General features: G+C 41.6%; 1 protein-coding gene across 4 annotated transcripts in view; it reads right to left on the bottom strand.

The window, feature by feature from the left end:
• Window positions 1-16,005, bottom strand: part of RASGEF1A (RasGEF domain family member 1A) — a 264,154-nt gene that overhangs the window by 105,549 nt on the left and 142,600 nt on the right. The window lies entirely within an intron of this gene.

The raw sequence follows: 16,005 nt of genomic DNA, 5'->3' as shown, positions 1-16,005 counted from the left end.
ACTTAGCTTATGCTAATGTATTACAATGGGCATATGATTAGGCTCAAGGTCCACTGGAAGTCAGATATTCTGCCATCTTGGACCTAGTCGGTTCTAACTAGTTTTTGTTATGTCCTATGGCTATGTCATTCTTTGAAAGGTTGTGCCCTGCCCCCTTCCCTCCTGTTTCATGATGAGAAAAACAGAGGTCAGAAGGAGTGAGAGAGATTTGAAGATGCTACATTGCTGGCTTTGAAGATGGAAGAAGGGACTGATAGGGACAAACTAGGATAGTTACACAAGTAGTTTTAGAAATCCCACTAGGGGATTATAGATAGAGAGGGAAACTTAGGGAATTTTGGGAGACCACTGTAAGTTAATGATTGCTCGAGAAAGCTATCGGAACATCATGGAACAAAGCAGCCTTGCTTAACTATAAAGCCATCAATAAAAGCACGAGATATGCCCCAGGCCATTAAGTGAAAAAATGAGGCCTTCATCCTGCTGGTCAAGTCCAGCAAGATAATGATCCTTAGAACCAAGGACACGAATATAAGGGAAAGGTGACATTCCAAAGCAGGAGACCCTCATTATACTGAAACTTGAGATGATTTAAAGTATTTTAGTATAAGGAATTCCCTGGCGGCCCAGTAGTTATGACTCAGCACTTTCACTGCCGAAGGTGCAGGTTCAATCTCCGGTCAGGGAACTAAGATCCGGCAAGCCATACAGAGTGGCCAAAAAATAAATAAATAAAAAGACACTCTAAAAAAATTTTTTTTTTTAGTATATGTTACCACCCTTCTGCTGATTTGAATAAGCGCCACGACAGTCCTAGTTTGACCTTATAGGGTTCAAACACTCTCCTGCCCAATGCGAAGGAGCAGCTAGTGATGTAAGCCTGACGTCTACTCAAAGAATGAGGAAGAAGGTGGGTCTTTTCCTCCTCCCCACTTTCTTTTGATTATAAAAATGTAGCAGGTAAGGGGTGATGGTGGTGGGATGAATTGGGAGATTGGGATTGACATATATACACTAATATGTATAAAATGGATGACTAATAAGAACCTGCCGTATAACAAAAAAATGTAGCCCACTTAATTCTCGGGGCAGAGCCCCCTTGCCTGCCCACTTGTATCCTCACAAGTATATTAATAAATCTACTTCTTGCCTATTGCTTTGCTTCTCGCTGAATTCTTCTATGCTGAGACACAAAGAACCTGAGCCTCAGTAAGTCCTGACACCAGGTGAATGATTCTGATGAAAAGACCATGAGTTCAAGTTCCAATCTGGGTTTTGGCTGAGTTTGTGCCCCAGGCTGTGGGTTCAAGTCCCAACCTGAGGTGTACAGTTTCAGGACTACAAGCCAAGGAGAGTATTGACAGACAGCCTGTAGAAGCTGTAAAAGTCTGGAAAACAGATTCTCTCCTACAGCCTCCGGAAGGAACTAGTCCTGCCAACATCTTGAATTTATCCCAATGAGACTGACCTCCAGAAACTGTGTTGTTTTAAGCCACTGAGATTGTGGTAATTTATTCCAGCAGGATTAGGAAACTAATATGTAATCCTTGCCAATACTTTCTAAGTGTTGAATTCTCAATTTCTGCCAATCTGTTTTTTGTATAGTATTGTCTCATTGTAGATTTAATTTTTATTTTCCTGATGACGAATAATATCAAACATCTTTTCATCTGTCTATTAGTAATTTTAGTTTACTCTTTAGTAAAATGCCTGTTCAACATTTTTGCTCAGTTTTCTATTGATTATTCTTTTTTCTAATTGATATAGAAGCTTTCTGTATACTCTAGATATTGGTGCAATGAGAGTTAAATGTGTTACAAATTGGTGAATGTCCAACTGTTTGGACAATCTTCTCCAAGATTGTCGTAGCTTGTATTATTACCCCCTTTGTGTTTTTTTTTAATATATAAATTTATCTATTTATTTATTATTTATTTTTGGCTTCATTGGGTCTTCGTTGCTGCACTTGGGCTTTCTCTAGTTGCGGCGAGCGGGGGCTACACTTCGTTGCGGTGCATGGGTTTCTCATTGCGGCGGCTTCTCTTGTTGCGGAGCACGGGCTCTAGGCACGAGGGCTTCTGTAGTTGTGGACACGGGCTTAGTTGCTCCAGGGCATGTGGAATCTTCCCGGGCGAGGACTCGAACCCGTGTCCCCTGCATTGGCAGGCGGATTCTTTTTTTTTTTTTTTAATTATTATTTATTTATTTATTTTTGGCTGCGTTGGGTCTTTGTTGCTGCATGAGGGCTTTCTCTAGTTGCGGCGAGCGGGGGCTACTCTTCATTGCGGTGAGCAGGTTTCTCATTGCGGTGGCTTCTCTTGTTGCGGAGCCCGGGCTCTAGGCGTGCGGGCTTCAGTAGTTGTGGCACACAGGCTCAGTAGTTGTGGCTCACGGGCTCTAGAGTGCAGGCTCAGTAGTTGTGGCACATGGGCTTAGCTGCTCCGCGGCATGTGGGATCTTCCTGGACCAGGGCTCGAACCCGTGTCCCCTGCATTGGCAGGCAGATTCTTAACCACTGCGCCACCAGGGAAGTCCGGCAGGCAGATTCTTAACCACTGCACCACCAGGGAAGTCCCTGTGTTATCTTTTGATGGAGACAATGTCTTAAGCTGTATAATAGAGTTCCATTTATGGCTTTCTTTTATTTTTTTTTTGAATTATACTTTATTTTTGTATACAGCAGGTTCTTATTAGTTATTCATTTTATATACATCAGTGTATACATATCAATCCCAATCTCCCAATTCATCACACCACCACCACCACCACCCCCGCCACTTTTCCCCCTTGGTGTCCATACGTTTGTTCTCTACATCTGTGTCTCAATTTCTGCCCTGCAAACGGTTCAACTGTGCCATTTTTCTAGGTTCCACATACATGCATTAATATATGATATTTGTTTTTCTCTTTCTGACTTACTTCACTCTGTATGACAGTCTCTAGATCCATTCACATCTCTACAAATGACTCAATTTCATTCCTTTTTATGGCTGAGTAATATTCCATCGTATATATGTACTACATCTTCTTTATCCACTCGTCTGTCGATGGACATTTAGGTTGCTTCCATATCCTGGCTTTTGTAAATAGTGCTGCAATGAACATTGGGGTGCATGTGTCTCTTTGAATTATGGTTTTCTCTGGGTATATGCCCAGTAGTTGGATTGCTAGGTCATATGGTAATTCTATTTTTAGATTTTTAAGGAACCTCCATACTGTTCTCCATAGTGGCTGTATCAATTTACATTCCCACCAACAGTGCAAGAGGGTTCCCTTTTCTTGACACCCTCTCCAGCATTTGTTGTTTGTAGATTTTCTGATGATGCCCATTCTAACTGGTGTGAGGTGATATCTCATTGTAGTTTTGATTTGCATTTCTCTAATAATTAGTGATGTTGAGCAGATTTTCATTTGCTTCTTGGCCATCATGTCTTCTTTGGAGAAATGTCTATTTAGGTCTCCTGCCCATTTTTGGATTGGGTTGTTTGTTTTTTTTACTATTGAGCTGCATGAGCTGTTTATATATTTTGGAGATTAATCTTTTGTCCATTGATTCGTTTGCAAATATTTTCTCCCATTCTGAGGGTTGTTTTTTCATCTTGTTTGTAGTTTCCTTTGCTGTGCAAAAGATTTTAGGTTTCATTAGGTCCCATTTGTTTATTTTTGTTTTTATTTCCATTACTCAAGGAGGTGGATCAAAAAAGATCTTGCTGTGATTTATGTCAAAGAGTGTTCTTCCAATGTTTTCCTCTAAGAGTTTTACAGTGTCTGGTCTTAAATTTAGGTCTCTAACCCATTTTGAGTTTATTTTTGTGTATGGTGTTAGGGAGTGTTCTAATTTCATTCTTTTACATGTAGCTGTCCAGTTTTCCCAGCACCACTTATTGAAGAGACTGCCTTTTCTCCATTATATATCCTTGTATGGCTTTCTTTTTTCATGGTTTGAGTTTTTCACTCTACTCCTCTCTAAATTCCCCAAGCAGTCCCAAGAATTTCAAATCCTCTGGGCCTTTACCAAACCCCAGGCTGCCCTCTCTTTCTCCCCCTGTCAGATGGTGACCCTCCCTCTTTTACTTCATAGGGTAATTCAAAACCATCATCAGGAACTGTCTCAACTCTTATCCCCAAATTTACACATTTGTCTGCATCCTTCCCTCCTGTCATAATGGAGGACACCATCCCTTTTCTCTCACAGGTCATTCTCTCCTCCCCTGCCCTGGATGCCATTCCACATACCTCCCCTTCAATATTGTGCATTTAAATACACCTTCTCTCTTCTCTCTCTTTAATGTCCTCCATTTAAACATCTAACCTTTCTCATTTTCAAAAACTACCTGGAACACCCATGCCTTGTAGATTCCATCCTGCCTTCTTTTCCCATTCAGAGCCACGCTTCTTAAAAGAATTAATGGTCTCCCTCCAATCTGCCTGAACCTCTGTGGCATAAGAAATACCTATTTGGTCTTTGTTCCCAGTTCCTGACATGGAGCTCCTAAATGTCTTGGAATTTCCTGTGTGAGAGGAGTGTCTTTTCTTCTAATAAGATGACTCTTGGCAAATGCCTTAGCTTCAGGATGGGGACTAGTCACCAGAAAGACCAAACCTTGATTCGAATCCTGGAACTTTCAGCCCCATTCCCCAAGCTCCAGAAGGTGGAGGGACTGAAGATTGATTTAATAATCGATCATGCTGACATGATTAAACCTCCATAAAAACCCCTACACAATGTAATTCAGAGAGTTTTCCAGGTTGGTGAACACATTGAGGTACTGGGAGGGTGGTAAGCCTGGAGAAGTCATGTCCTCTTTTCATGCCCTACATGTCTCTTCCATTTGGGTGTTCCTGAGCTATAGCCTCTATAATAAACCAATAAGTGTAAGTAAACTGTTTTCCTGAGTTCTGTGAACTGAAACTTGGGAGGGTCATGGGAATCCAAGTTAGACAGTAGTGTGGGTAACCTGGAGACCTGACATTTGTGACCGGAGTCTGAAGTGAGGGCAGTCTTATGGGACTGAGTCTTTTTTAAAAAAAAACATTCTTGCTGAAGTTGCCTGAGACCTATTTTGCCTGATGCAGCCAGAGTGATCTTTCAAACACTCAAATCTGACCAGGTCTCTCCCTTCCTTGAGAGGTAACGTTCATTTTCCATCACCTTTAGGACAGAGTCATTAATGTTAACAATTTAGAACACTTGTCTTTTTGTCTAAGAAAAAGGTGTAACATCATGAATTCTAGTAACTCCTTTTAGTGATTTGCATGTGGTAACCAGCACACCTCTCTATGATACAGAGGACTTTCATGGTTGTTCTCTGTCTCCTCACAGAGCACATTAAGATTCAACTATTTGGTATTCTAGTCCAACATGTAAGGAGTTTAGAAGTTGCCACTCTGTCCTAACAAGTAAAAAACTGAACAAGCTGAAAAATCACCACCTCTTCTTAGATTCTTCAGAGAAGCGAAATCACAGGACAAACTGCTATTCCCCAAATCGGAGAGATAGACAGGCAGATGTGGAGAATCACAAGGCAATGGAGCAGAAACCAGTGCCAGGGCAACGTAAACTGTAACTGATTAATTTCTGGAGGCCCAACATGGACAAGTCTGAGAGTTAAAAACTCCAGGGGGACCTAGTCATCAGGGGGACCCCACACCTTTGTGGGTTTTACCTCCAAGAGCTCTACCAAGTCCTCACAGTGACTATCACAGAGAAATCCCCTCAAGCTTCTGGCAGAGAAAGGGGGAAAGGAGCCATTTTGAAATATACCAGCACATTCTGTTCTTCTTGACAATGCCTGCCCTCATGAAAAACTGTTTTACCAAAACCTACTGGGATTTTATCAGAGCCTAACCTACCCAGGGAAAGGGAAATACTCAACTCCAGTCCCTTCTAGCCATCCTGTCCCACCTAAGGGGGGAAGACAACTGAGAAGTACTGGTGAAGTTCACAGACCAAGGACCAAGGTACAGGTTCATCAAAAGCCTGAGATCTAATCATAAGACTATAGAATGCTTCCCCTTCCCCCACACCTTACCACCACATTACTAAAGGCCTGTTTACCAGAGTTCCTTTCACTCAGTACATCATCTGCAGATTTCAACAAAAAATTACAAGGCATGCTAAAAGGCAAAAGACATGGTTTGAAGAGACTGAACAAGTATCAGAACAAGAGTCAGATATGGTAGGGATGTTGGAATTATCAGACTGGAAATTTAAAACAAGTATAATTAACATGCTAAGTAAGTGCTCTAATGGAAAAAGTAGACAACATGCAAGAACACATCAGTAATGGAAGCAGATAGAGAGAAATTCTAAGAAAGAATCAAAAAGAAATGCTAGAGATCACAAACACTATAACAAAAATGAAGAGTGCCTTTTATGGGCTCATTAGTCAAGAGAACATGGCTGAGAAAAAAAATCTCTGAGCTTGACAATATGACAATAGAAACTTCCAAAACTGAAAATCAAAGAGAAAAAAAAAAAAACAAAAAACACAGACCAGAACATCCAATAACTGTGGGACAACTACAAAAAGTGTAACGTATGTATAATGAGATTATCAGAAGAAAAAAGAGAGAAAAAAAAAACAGAAGCAATGTTTGAAGGAATAATGACTGATAATTTCCCCTAAATTAATGTCAGACACTAAACCACAGATCTGGGAAGCTCAGAGAACACTAAGGAGGATAAACACCAAAACAACAATAATAACAACCTATAATTAGGCATATCATGTTCCAACTTCAGAAAATTAAAGATGAAGAAAAAATCTTGAGAGAAACCAGAAGGAAAAAAAAAAAAACTTACCTATAGAGAAGCAAACATAAGACCAACATTTGACTTCTCCTCAGAAACCATGCAAGCAAGATGAGAATGGAGGGAAATATTTAAAGTGTCTAGAACTAACCTAGACTCTGTACCCTGTGAAAATCTCCTTCAAAAGAGAAGGAGGAAAAAGACTTTCTCAGACAAACAAAAATTGAGAGAATTTCTTTCCAGTAGACCGGGCTTGCAAGAAATGGTAAAAGAAATTCTTCAGAGAGAAGGAAAATGATATAGGTCAGAAAGTCTGATCTATAAAGAAAGGAAAAACACTGGGAAATGAATAAGTGAAGGTAAAATAAAAACTTTTAGTTTCTTATTCTTAATTGATCTAACAGATAACTGTTCAAAATAATTACATATATATGCATATATATACTTATATATAAGTGAAATTAATGACAGTAATGATACAAGGGATGGGGGGAGGAATTAGAAGTATTTTATTATTATAAGGTACTTTCACTACTCATGAATCCATAGTGTTACTTTTCTTTTAATTTATTTATTTTACTTATATATTTTTTTTATTTTTGGTTGCATTGTGTCTTTGCTGCTGTGCATGGGCTTTCTCTAGTTGTGGCGAGTGGGGGATTTTCTTCATTGTGGTGTGCAGGCTTCTCATTGCAGTGGCTTCTCTTGTTGTGGAGCACGGGCTCTAGGTGCTGGGGCTTCAGTAGTTGTGGCACTCGGGCTCAGTAGTTGTGGCTTGTGAGCTCTGGAGCACAGGCTCAGTAGTTGTGGCTCACAGGCTTAGTTGCTCCGCGGCACGTGGGATCTTCTCAGACCAGGGTTCGAACCCACATCCCTTGCATTGGCAGGCAGGCTCTTAACCACTGCGCCACCAGGGAAGCCCCATAGTGTTACTTGAAAGTGATTTTGGATTAGTTGTAAACGTATAGTAAAAATTCTAGTACAAAAAAAGTTAAAAAATAGTACAACAAATATGTTAAACAAGGAGAGAAAATGGAATCATAAAATGCTCAATTAAAACTACAACATACAATGGAGAAAAGACAACCTCTTCAATAAGTGGTGCTGGGAAAACTGGACAGCTACATGTAAAAGAATGAAATTAGAACACTCCTTAACACCATACACAAAAATAAACTCAAAATGGATTAAAGACCTAAATGTAAGGCCAGACACTATAAAACTCTCAGAGGAAAACATAGGCAGAACACTCTATGACCTAAATCACAGCAAGATCCTTTTTGACCCACCTCCTAGAGAAATGGAAATAAAAACAAAAATAAACAAATGGGACCTAATGAAACTTAAAAGCTTTTGCACAGCAAAGGAAACCATAAAAAGAGGAAAAGACAACCCTCAGAATGGGAGAAAATATTTGCAAACGAAACAACTGACAGAGGATTAATCTCCAAAATACACAAGCAACTCATGCAGCTCAATATCAAAAAAACAAACAACCCAATCCAAAAATGGGCAGAAGACCTAAATTGACATTTCTCCAAAGAAGATATACAGATTGCCAACAAACACATGAAAAGATGCTCAATATCACTAATCATTAGAGAAATGCAAATCAAAACTACAATGAGGGGAGGTTCCTTAAAAAACTAAAAATAGAACTACCATATGACCCAGCAATCCCACTACTGGGCATATACCCTGAGAAAACCATAATTCAAAAAGAGTCATGTACCACAATGTTCATTGCAGCTCTATTTACAATAGCCAGGACATGGAAGCAACCTAAGTGTCCCTCAACAGATGAATGGATAAAGATGTGGCACATATATACAATGGAATATTACTCAGCCATAAAAAGAAACGAAATTGAGTTATTTGTAGTGAGGTGGATGGATCCAGAGTCTGTCATACAGAGTGAAGTAAGTCAGAAAGAGAAAAACAAATACCATATGCTAACACATATATATGGAGCCTAAAAAAAAAAATCGTTCTCATGAACCTAGGGGCAGGACAGGAATAAAGATGCAGATGTAGAGAATAGACTTGAGGACACGGGGAGGGGGAAGGGTAAGCTGGGACGAAGTGAGAGAGTAGCATTGACATATATACACTACTAAATGTAAAATAGATAGCTAGTGGGAAGCAGCTGCATGGCACAGGGAGATCAGTTCAGTGCTTTGCGACCACCTAGAGGGGTGGGATAAGGGAGGTGGGAGGGAGACGCAAGAGGGAGCGAATATGGGGATATGGGGATATATGTATGCATATAGCTGATTCAGTTTGTTATACAGCAGAAAGTAACACAACACTATAAAGCAATTATACTCCAAAAAAGATGTTTTAAAAAAAAAAGATGCATGAACCTCAATGTTCACAGCAGCATTATTTACAATTGTCAAGACATGGAAACAACCTGAGTGTCCATCAACAGATAAATGAAGTTGTGGTATATATGTATATATATATATATATATATATATATATATATATACATATATATATATATATACACACACACACACACACACACAATTGAATATTACTCAGCCATAAAAAAGAATGAAATTTTTCCATTTGCAGCAACACATATGGACTTTGAGGTCTTTATGCTAAGTGAAATAAGTCACACAGAGGAAGACAAATACTGTAGGATATCACTTATCTGTGGAATCTAAAAAGTACAGCAAACTAGTGAAGATAACAAAAAAGAAACAGACTCACAGATATAGAGAACAAACTAGTGGTTACCAGTGGGGCAAGGGGAGGGGGGAGGGGCAATATAGGGATGGGGGAGTGGGAGGTACAAACTATTGGGTATAAGATAGTCTTAAGGATGTATTGTACAACATGGGGAATATAGCCAATATTTGCAATAACTGTAAATAGAATGTAACCTTTTAAAAGTGTATAAAAATAAAAAATTTAAAACCTTTAAAAAAAACTACAAAAGGCAGAAGAAAGTGTAAAAAGACAAAAATAGAAACAAAAAACAAGAGCAACAAATAGAAAAAAGTAACAAATATGGTAGATATTAATCCAATTATATCAATAATCACTTTAAATGTCAGTTATCTAAATATACCAATTTAAAAATAGAGATTGTCAGTGTGGATCAAAAAACAAGACCCCAACTATATGTTGTCTACATAAACCCACTTTAAATAGAGACCTGTATAGATTAAAAGTAATAGGATGAAGAAAGATACATTGTGCTAACACTTGTCAAAAGAAAGCAAGGTAGCTGTATTAATGTCAGACAGAACCAACTTCAGAGCAAGGAAAATTATCAGTGATAAAGAGGGGGATTACATGATGATAAAAGGGTCAGTTCTCCAGGAACACATAATAAACCTTAACATGTATGGACCTAACAACAGAGCATCAAAGTACGTGACGCAAAAATTGATAAAACTGTAAGGAGAAATAGATGAATCCACTATTATAGTTGGAGACATAAACTCTCCTCTGTCAGAAATGGACAAACCCAGCAGACAGAAAATCAGTAAGGATATAGTGAACTCAACAGCACCATCGATTATCTGGGTATAATTGACATCTATCAACTACTTCATTCAACAACAGCAAAATATACATTCTTAAACTCACGTGGAACATTTACCAAGATAGACCACATTCTTGGCCATAAAACACATATTAACAAATTTTTTTAAATATAAAATATAATATCTGCTCTCAGATCACAATGGAATTAAACTAGAAATAAATGATAGAAAAATAGCTAGGAAATCCCAAAATACTTGGAGATTAAACAACACACTTCTAAGTGAGACATGGTTCAAAGAAGAAATCTCAAAATAAATTAAGAAGTATTTTTAACTAAATGAAATGAAAATACAACTTATCAAAATCGGTGGAATGCAACAAAAGCAATGCTTAAAAGGAATTTTATAGCATTGAATACCTATATTTGAAAAGAAGAAAGACCTAAAACTAACCATCTAAGCTTCCCCCTTGGGAAACTAGAAAAAGAAGCAAAAGTTAAATCCAAAGTAAGCAGAAGAAAAATAATTTAAAAATTAGAACAGAAATCAATGAAATTGAAAACAGGAAATCAACAGAGAAAATCAATGAACCCAAAAGCTAGTTCTTTGAAAATATCAATAAAATCAGTAAGTCTCTAGCCAGACTAAGAAAGGATACAAATTACTAATATCAGAAATGAAAGAGGGACATCACTACAGATCCCACGGACATTAAAAGGATAATAAAGGAAGATTATGGGCTTCCCTGGTGGTGCAGTGGTTAAGAATCTGCCTGCCAATTCAGGGGACACGGGTTCAATCCCTGGTCCAAGAAGATCCCACATGCCGTAGAGCAACTAAGCCCATGTGCCACAACTACTGAGCCTGCGCTCTACAGCCCACAAGCCACAACTACTGAGCCCGCATGCCACAACTACTGAAGCCTGTGCGCCGCAACTACTGAAGCCCGCGCGCCTAGAGTCCATGATCCACAACAAGAGAAGCCACCTCAATGAGAAGCCTGCATACTGCAACGAAGAGTAGCCCCCGCTCGCCGCAACTAGAGAAAGCCTGTGTGCAGCAACGAAGACCCAATGCAGCCAAAAATAAATAAATAAAAATAAATTTATTTAAAAAAAAAACGAAGATTATGAACAACTCTATGCCCACAAATTTGATAACCTAGATGAAATGAACCAATTCCTTGAAAGACACAATCTGCCAAAAATCACTTGAGAAGAAATAGACAATCTGAATAGGCCCACATCTATTAAAGAACTTGAATCAATAATTTATACCCTAACAAAACAGAAAACACCAGGCCCGTATGGGTTCACTGATGAGTTCTACCAAACACTTAAGAAAGAAAGTATACCAATCTTCTACAATCTCTTCCAGAAGATAGAAGTAGAGGGATGGCTTCCTAAATCATTCTATGAGGCTAGTATTACCCTAACAGCGGGACCAGACAAAGACAGTACAAGCAAAGTTTCAACTACTTAAGAAAATATAGTCTACATGTATTTGTATCGGGTGCATGGAAACTACAACAGGTGCAAAATTCTGAAAGTAGGAAACATGTGGGGGAACTACTCTCCACCTTCTGCAGTGGGAGTTCCTGCTCTGCCCTAGCATGTGGCCTTTACCAGACATGACCAAAATCCACCTGACATTTGGTCAAGGCAGGTGCCAGACTCAGCCTTCACATTAGCTATTAGTAAAGCTGGACTTCTCTATTTTAAATAAATAGATATAAATGAATCATCTTGCTCACCTAACACTGGAACCAATTCAGGAAGTAATATTTACCTACTAAGTACCATCCCTTTGCTGAGTCTATAATATAGATTATTGTATTTAATTCTCACAGCTCTATGAAGTTGATTCTAAGATAACCCTCACTGATGGAAGAAAATGAAGCAGAGATAACGAAGTAACTTACCCAAGGTCGCTCAGCTATTGAGGGTTAGATGAAAATCCAGATATCTCTGACCCTGATCAGAGAGACTGCTTTAACCATATTTGTAATGGCAACTACCGTTGGGGCAATATCCCCATTCTTTGCTTAGCGCAGTCATCCTTTTTATTGGACACAAATCAAGTGCAACCTTATGCTACACCTTTGCTATGATCCAAGGTTCTAGTCCCTTCTCAGGGGGAGGATGAAACCTATATGTGTCCTCAGCTGCCGTTGCCTCTAATCCCTGGATATCCATGGGTGATGCTCCTGGTTCTCTACCAGGGGTTGCTTTGGTCCTTATTTCTATTTGGTCTTGTCCCATTTTTTCCTGGAGCATCTTGAACATCTGAATTTATGATTTGGCAATGCCACACTTCTCCACCTTTTAGCATTTACGCATGCTCTTCCTATTTCTATAGTCTGTTGATGGTCATTTCAATGGAAATTTGGAAAGAAGTTAGAGTTGCATACAAATGTAGCCATCCTATCCAGAAGTCTATTCTATCAAGTACAAAAGCTAAACATTTTTCTTGCCTCTAGAGCATGATTATGGGCAAGTTCTCTGAACTGAGACATTCTTTCTCTCTCTCATCTGGGCTAAGAGCTCATACCTGAAGATATTCCACAGTACATACTTTACCAAATTAGCAGGGCCAGGAGAAGCTGGAAGGTAGAGGAAGGGTGGGTCCTTCAGATGCCCCTATGCTGAAATTTTCTGTTCACCCCACCTGGACCCATTCAAAGGCCACTGTTTACAAGGCTCTATTTAGGGTCATGGTTTTCAGTATGAATTCTGTGGGTCCCTGGTGAGTGGGAAAGAGGCTGAGTATGAGACCCCAGAACCCCCTATTCCCACTTCATCCAAGCAGCTCTGTGTGTATCTATGCTAGAAACATGGCCTGAGTCCTGGTCACACATTTATGGATGATATAAGTAGGACTGAGCCAGGTGTATCCTTGTGAGAGGGCATGGGGGCTTCTGAGGTTCAGTCCTCATCCTGAGCCAGGAAGTCCTACGGCAGAGCCAGAAGGACCCTGCCCCAGGCAATGGTGGGCAGTCCAGTCCCATCTGTACCCAAGGCTGGGATTCAATTTGTCTCCTTAAAGATGTCCAATTTCTCGCATTTCACAAAAGAATGGGGATTTTTTAAAACTACATGAAAAGGGAAAGCGTACAACATCAAATAAACACATATTTAGGATGATGGCCAAGACTGGTATCTCTCTGCCCTGGAAAGCTTCTGCCTCTGATGGGGAAGTACGTCCACTGCAGCTGCTTCTGCTCTAGACACTGTGACCTGTTGGTCCCTGCTCTACAAGCAGCAGGCTGTGTGTGCTGTGCTACTCCTGAGGCTAAACGGGGCCTCAGCACCTTTTGAGTCTGAGAAGCCAGGAGGTGTCAGGCTTCAGGTAGCATGAAGCCTTGGAAACTTGCAACTCTGAAGCCAAATGCAGCTTTATACAAATATTTGAAAGCCCGGACTTCCCTGGTGGTGCAGTGGTTAAGAATCCGCCTGCCAATGCAAGGGACACGGGTTCGAGCCCTGGTCCGGGAAGATCCCACATGCCGCGGAGCAACTAAGCCCGCGAGCCACAACTACTGAACCTGCGTGCCTAGAGCCCGTGCTCCGCAACAAGAGAAGCCACTGCAAGGACAAGCCTGCGCACCGCTACGAAGAGTAGCCCCCGCTCGCCGCAACTAGAGAAAGCCCGCGTGCAGCAACGAAGACCCAACTCAGCCATAAATAAATAAATAAATAAATAAATTTATTTTTTAAGAAAAATTTTAAAGCCCACTCGCTGTGGTAGGGATCCTTGGCACCCGGCCATAAGGAGGTGTGATGTTGGTCAGCACCACGGACAGCGCCTGAATCGGCGCTTAATAGAGTTACTGGATGTCAAGTCTGGGAAAGAAGGGCCTCCTTACAGATACCGGAAAGGGTCAGACTGAGAGTAGGGGTGTGCTCAGGTGCCCTGCAAATGCCACAAGCAGTTGACATCCCCCTTCTTGTCATCACAGCCAGAGTCATCTAGTAACACCTTCTAAAGTAGGGGGCACTGACTCAGGGGCTGGGAGGCCAAACATTTGGCACAAGTGGATGCCACGAGAAGACTGGGGGCTGGACAACTTCCCTGGAGAGAGATATGCGATGTGTCCCCCAAAATGGCAAGCTCTGCCTGACCAACACAGACTGGCCTCATGGCTCCCTCCCGGCTCAGAGCACACTTTCTCTCTAGTTTGTGTGCTCACGCTGTTGACCTGGGATGCTGAGCTTTCCAAAGGCCCTCGACGTGGGAAAGGATATGCCTTTATAGATCCCCCTTTACATGGAGGAATCCTGGGAGCAGTAGGAGACACTGCAAGCGGGAGAAGGTCTCAATGGGATGAGGCTGCCCCGTGTTCCTGATGCAGGTTCCAACATGGCTGCTGGGTCGGGGCAGAGCTCCATTCCCAGATCACTGAGTGGCACAACACTGTTCCTTCTTTGCCTTCCGAGGAGCTACCTTCTACTGACCACTTCCTATGTCCCGCAAACACTGATCTCTTTACCTATGTCCTCTCTTCTGATCGTCACAGCAACGCTGTGGGTGGGTATTGTTGCTTCTCCCATTCTGCAGACAAGAAACTGAGACTCAGAGAGGCTAAATCATGGCCAGTAACTGTGGCCAGGACTGTCACTCAGATCTGCCTCCAACCGGTGTCCCTGTTCTGTAGAGTATGACTCCAAGGGCAGAGGACTCCTGGGGCAAGGATTCTGGGGTAAAGGACACACCACAGCCAAGCCCTATAACCTTCCTTCTCTAGGTAGTCAGAGGCCATTTAGATTTGGGGGTCAGACAACAAATGGCATTGCTCTGTGCTGGGCTTACAAGGTCTCTGCTCCTGAAGCCAAGAGTCCAACAGGAAGGCCAGCCTTAATGCACAAATAGTCATACAGTGTTAACCTCCCAGCCTCCACTATTTGCCTGTTCGATGAGAGACATGACAATCATGTCTCTCTCGCACACTGCCCAGGAAGAAATTCCACTAAAAGGTGTCTGGTCCAGGGTACAGGTTCAATAGGCATGACTTCCTTCTGAGCTGCATGTGGGGGACCTGTGAACTGAGCCTGTTCCTCCTGGACACTGAGTCACCGGCAGCAGGTCTCCCGCCAGGGGTCGTGAAGGTTGAGCAGCCCCTGCACCGTGGTGGATCTGCTGTCCTGGGGGTGGAGGCTGGGATCTTCCCCGTGACCACTTCCTGGTCACTTCCCTTTCCTTCACTCTTATGCTGCTGAAGGTCAGCATGGGGGCCTCCCTGGCCACATGATTCTCTTCTTTGGAAGCCCAAGGTGCTTCTCAGAAAGGAGATTGCTTGAACCCACAGAGCATGGGAGTTTGGAGGGAGGGGCTGTGTCCCAAACTGACAGGTGAGGGAAGCCAGTAGGTGCACCTGCACTAGACGTGGAGAGAGCTGTGGCCCCAGAGGGCTTGAAGGTGGTCACAGCTGATTTCTGTTCCAGCTCTGCCACATACTGGCTGTTTGGACTTGGTACCCACAAGCAGCAGTTTCTACATCAGTCAAGTGAGTAAACTGAGGCTCCCTCTCCAGATAAAAGAAGAGGTAACATGTGGAAGACACCAGAAAAGTTCCCCACAGTGGCACTGATCAACAGAGGTTGACAGTGCACACACACACACACACACACACCTCCCAAAGCCTGCTTAACTAGTCCATCGGGGCAAGCTCTCCAAGACTGGGTTTTGAATAATGCAAACATTTTGAGAGTGATAAATGCCTGGAGGCCAACAGTATTTCTCAGGAAGTGT

Source organism: Balaenoptera physalus (genome assembly GCF_965194825.1).
Source record: "Balaenoptera physalus genome assembly, chromosome: 14".
NCBI lineage: Eukaryota > Metazoa > Chordata > Mammalia > Artiodactyla > Balaenopteridae > Balaenoptera > Balaenoptera physalus.
The sequence above is the reverse complement of the archived record's forward strand: the minus strand, read 5'-3'. Positions and strand labels throughout refer to the sequence as shown.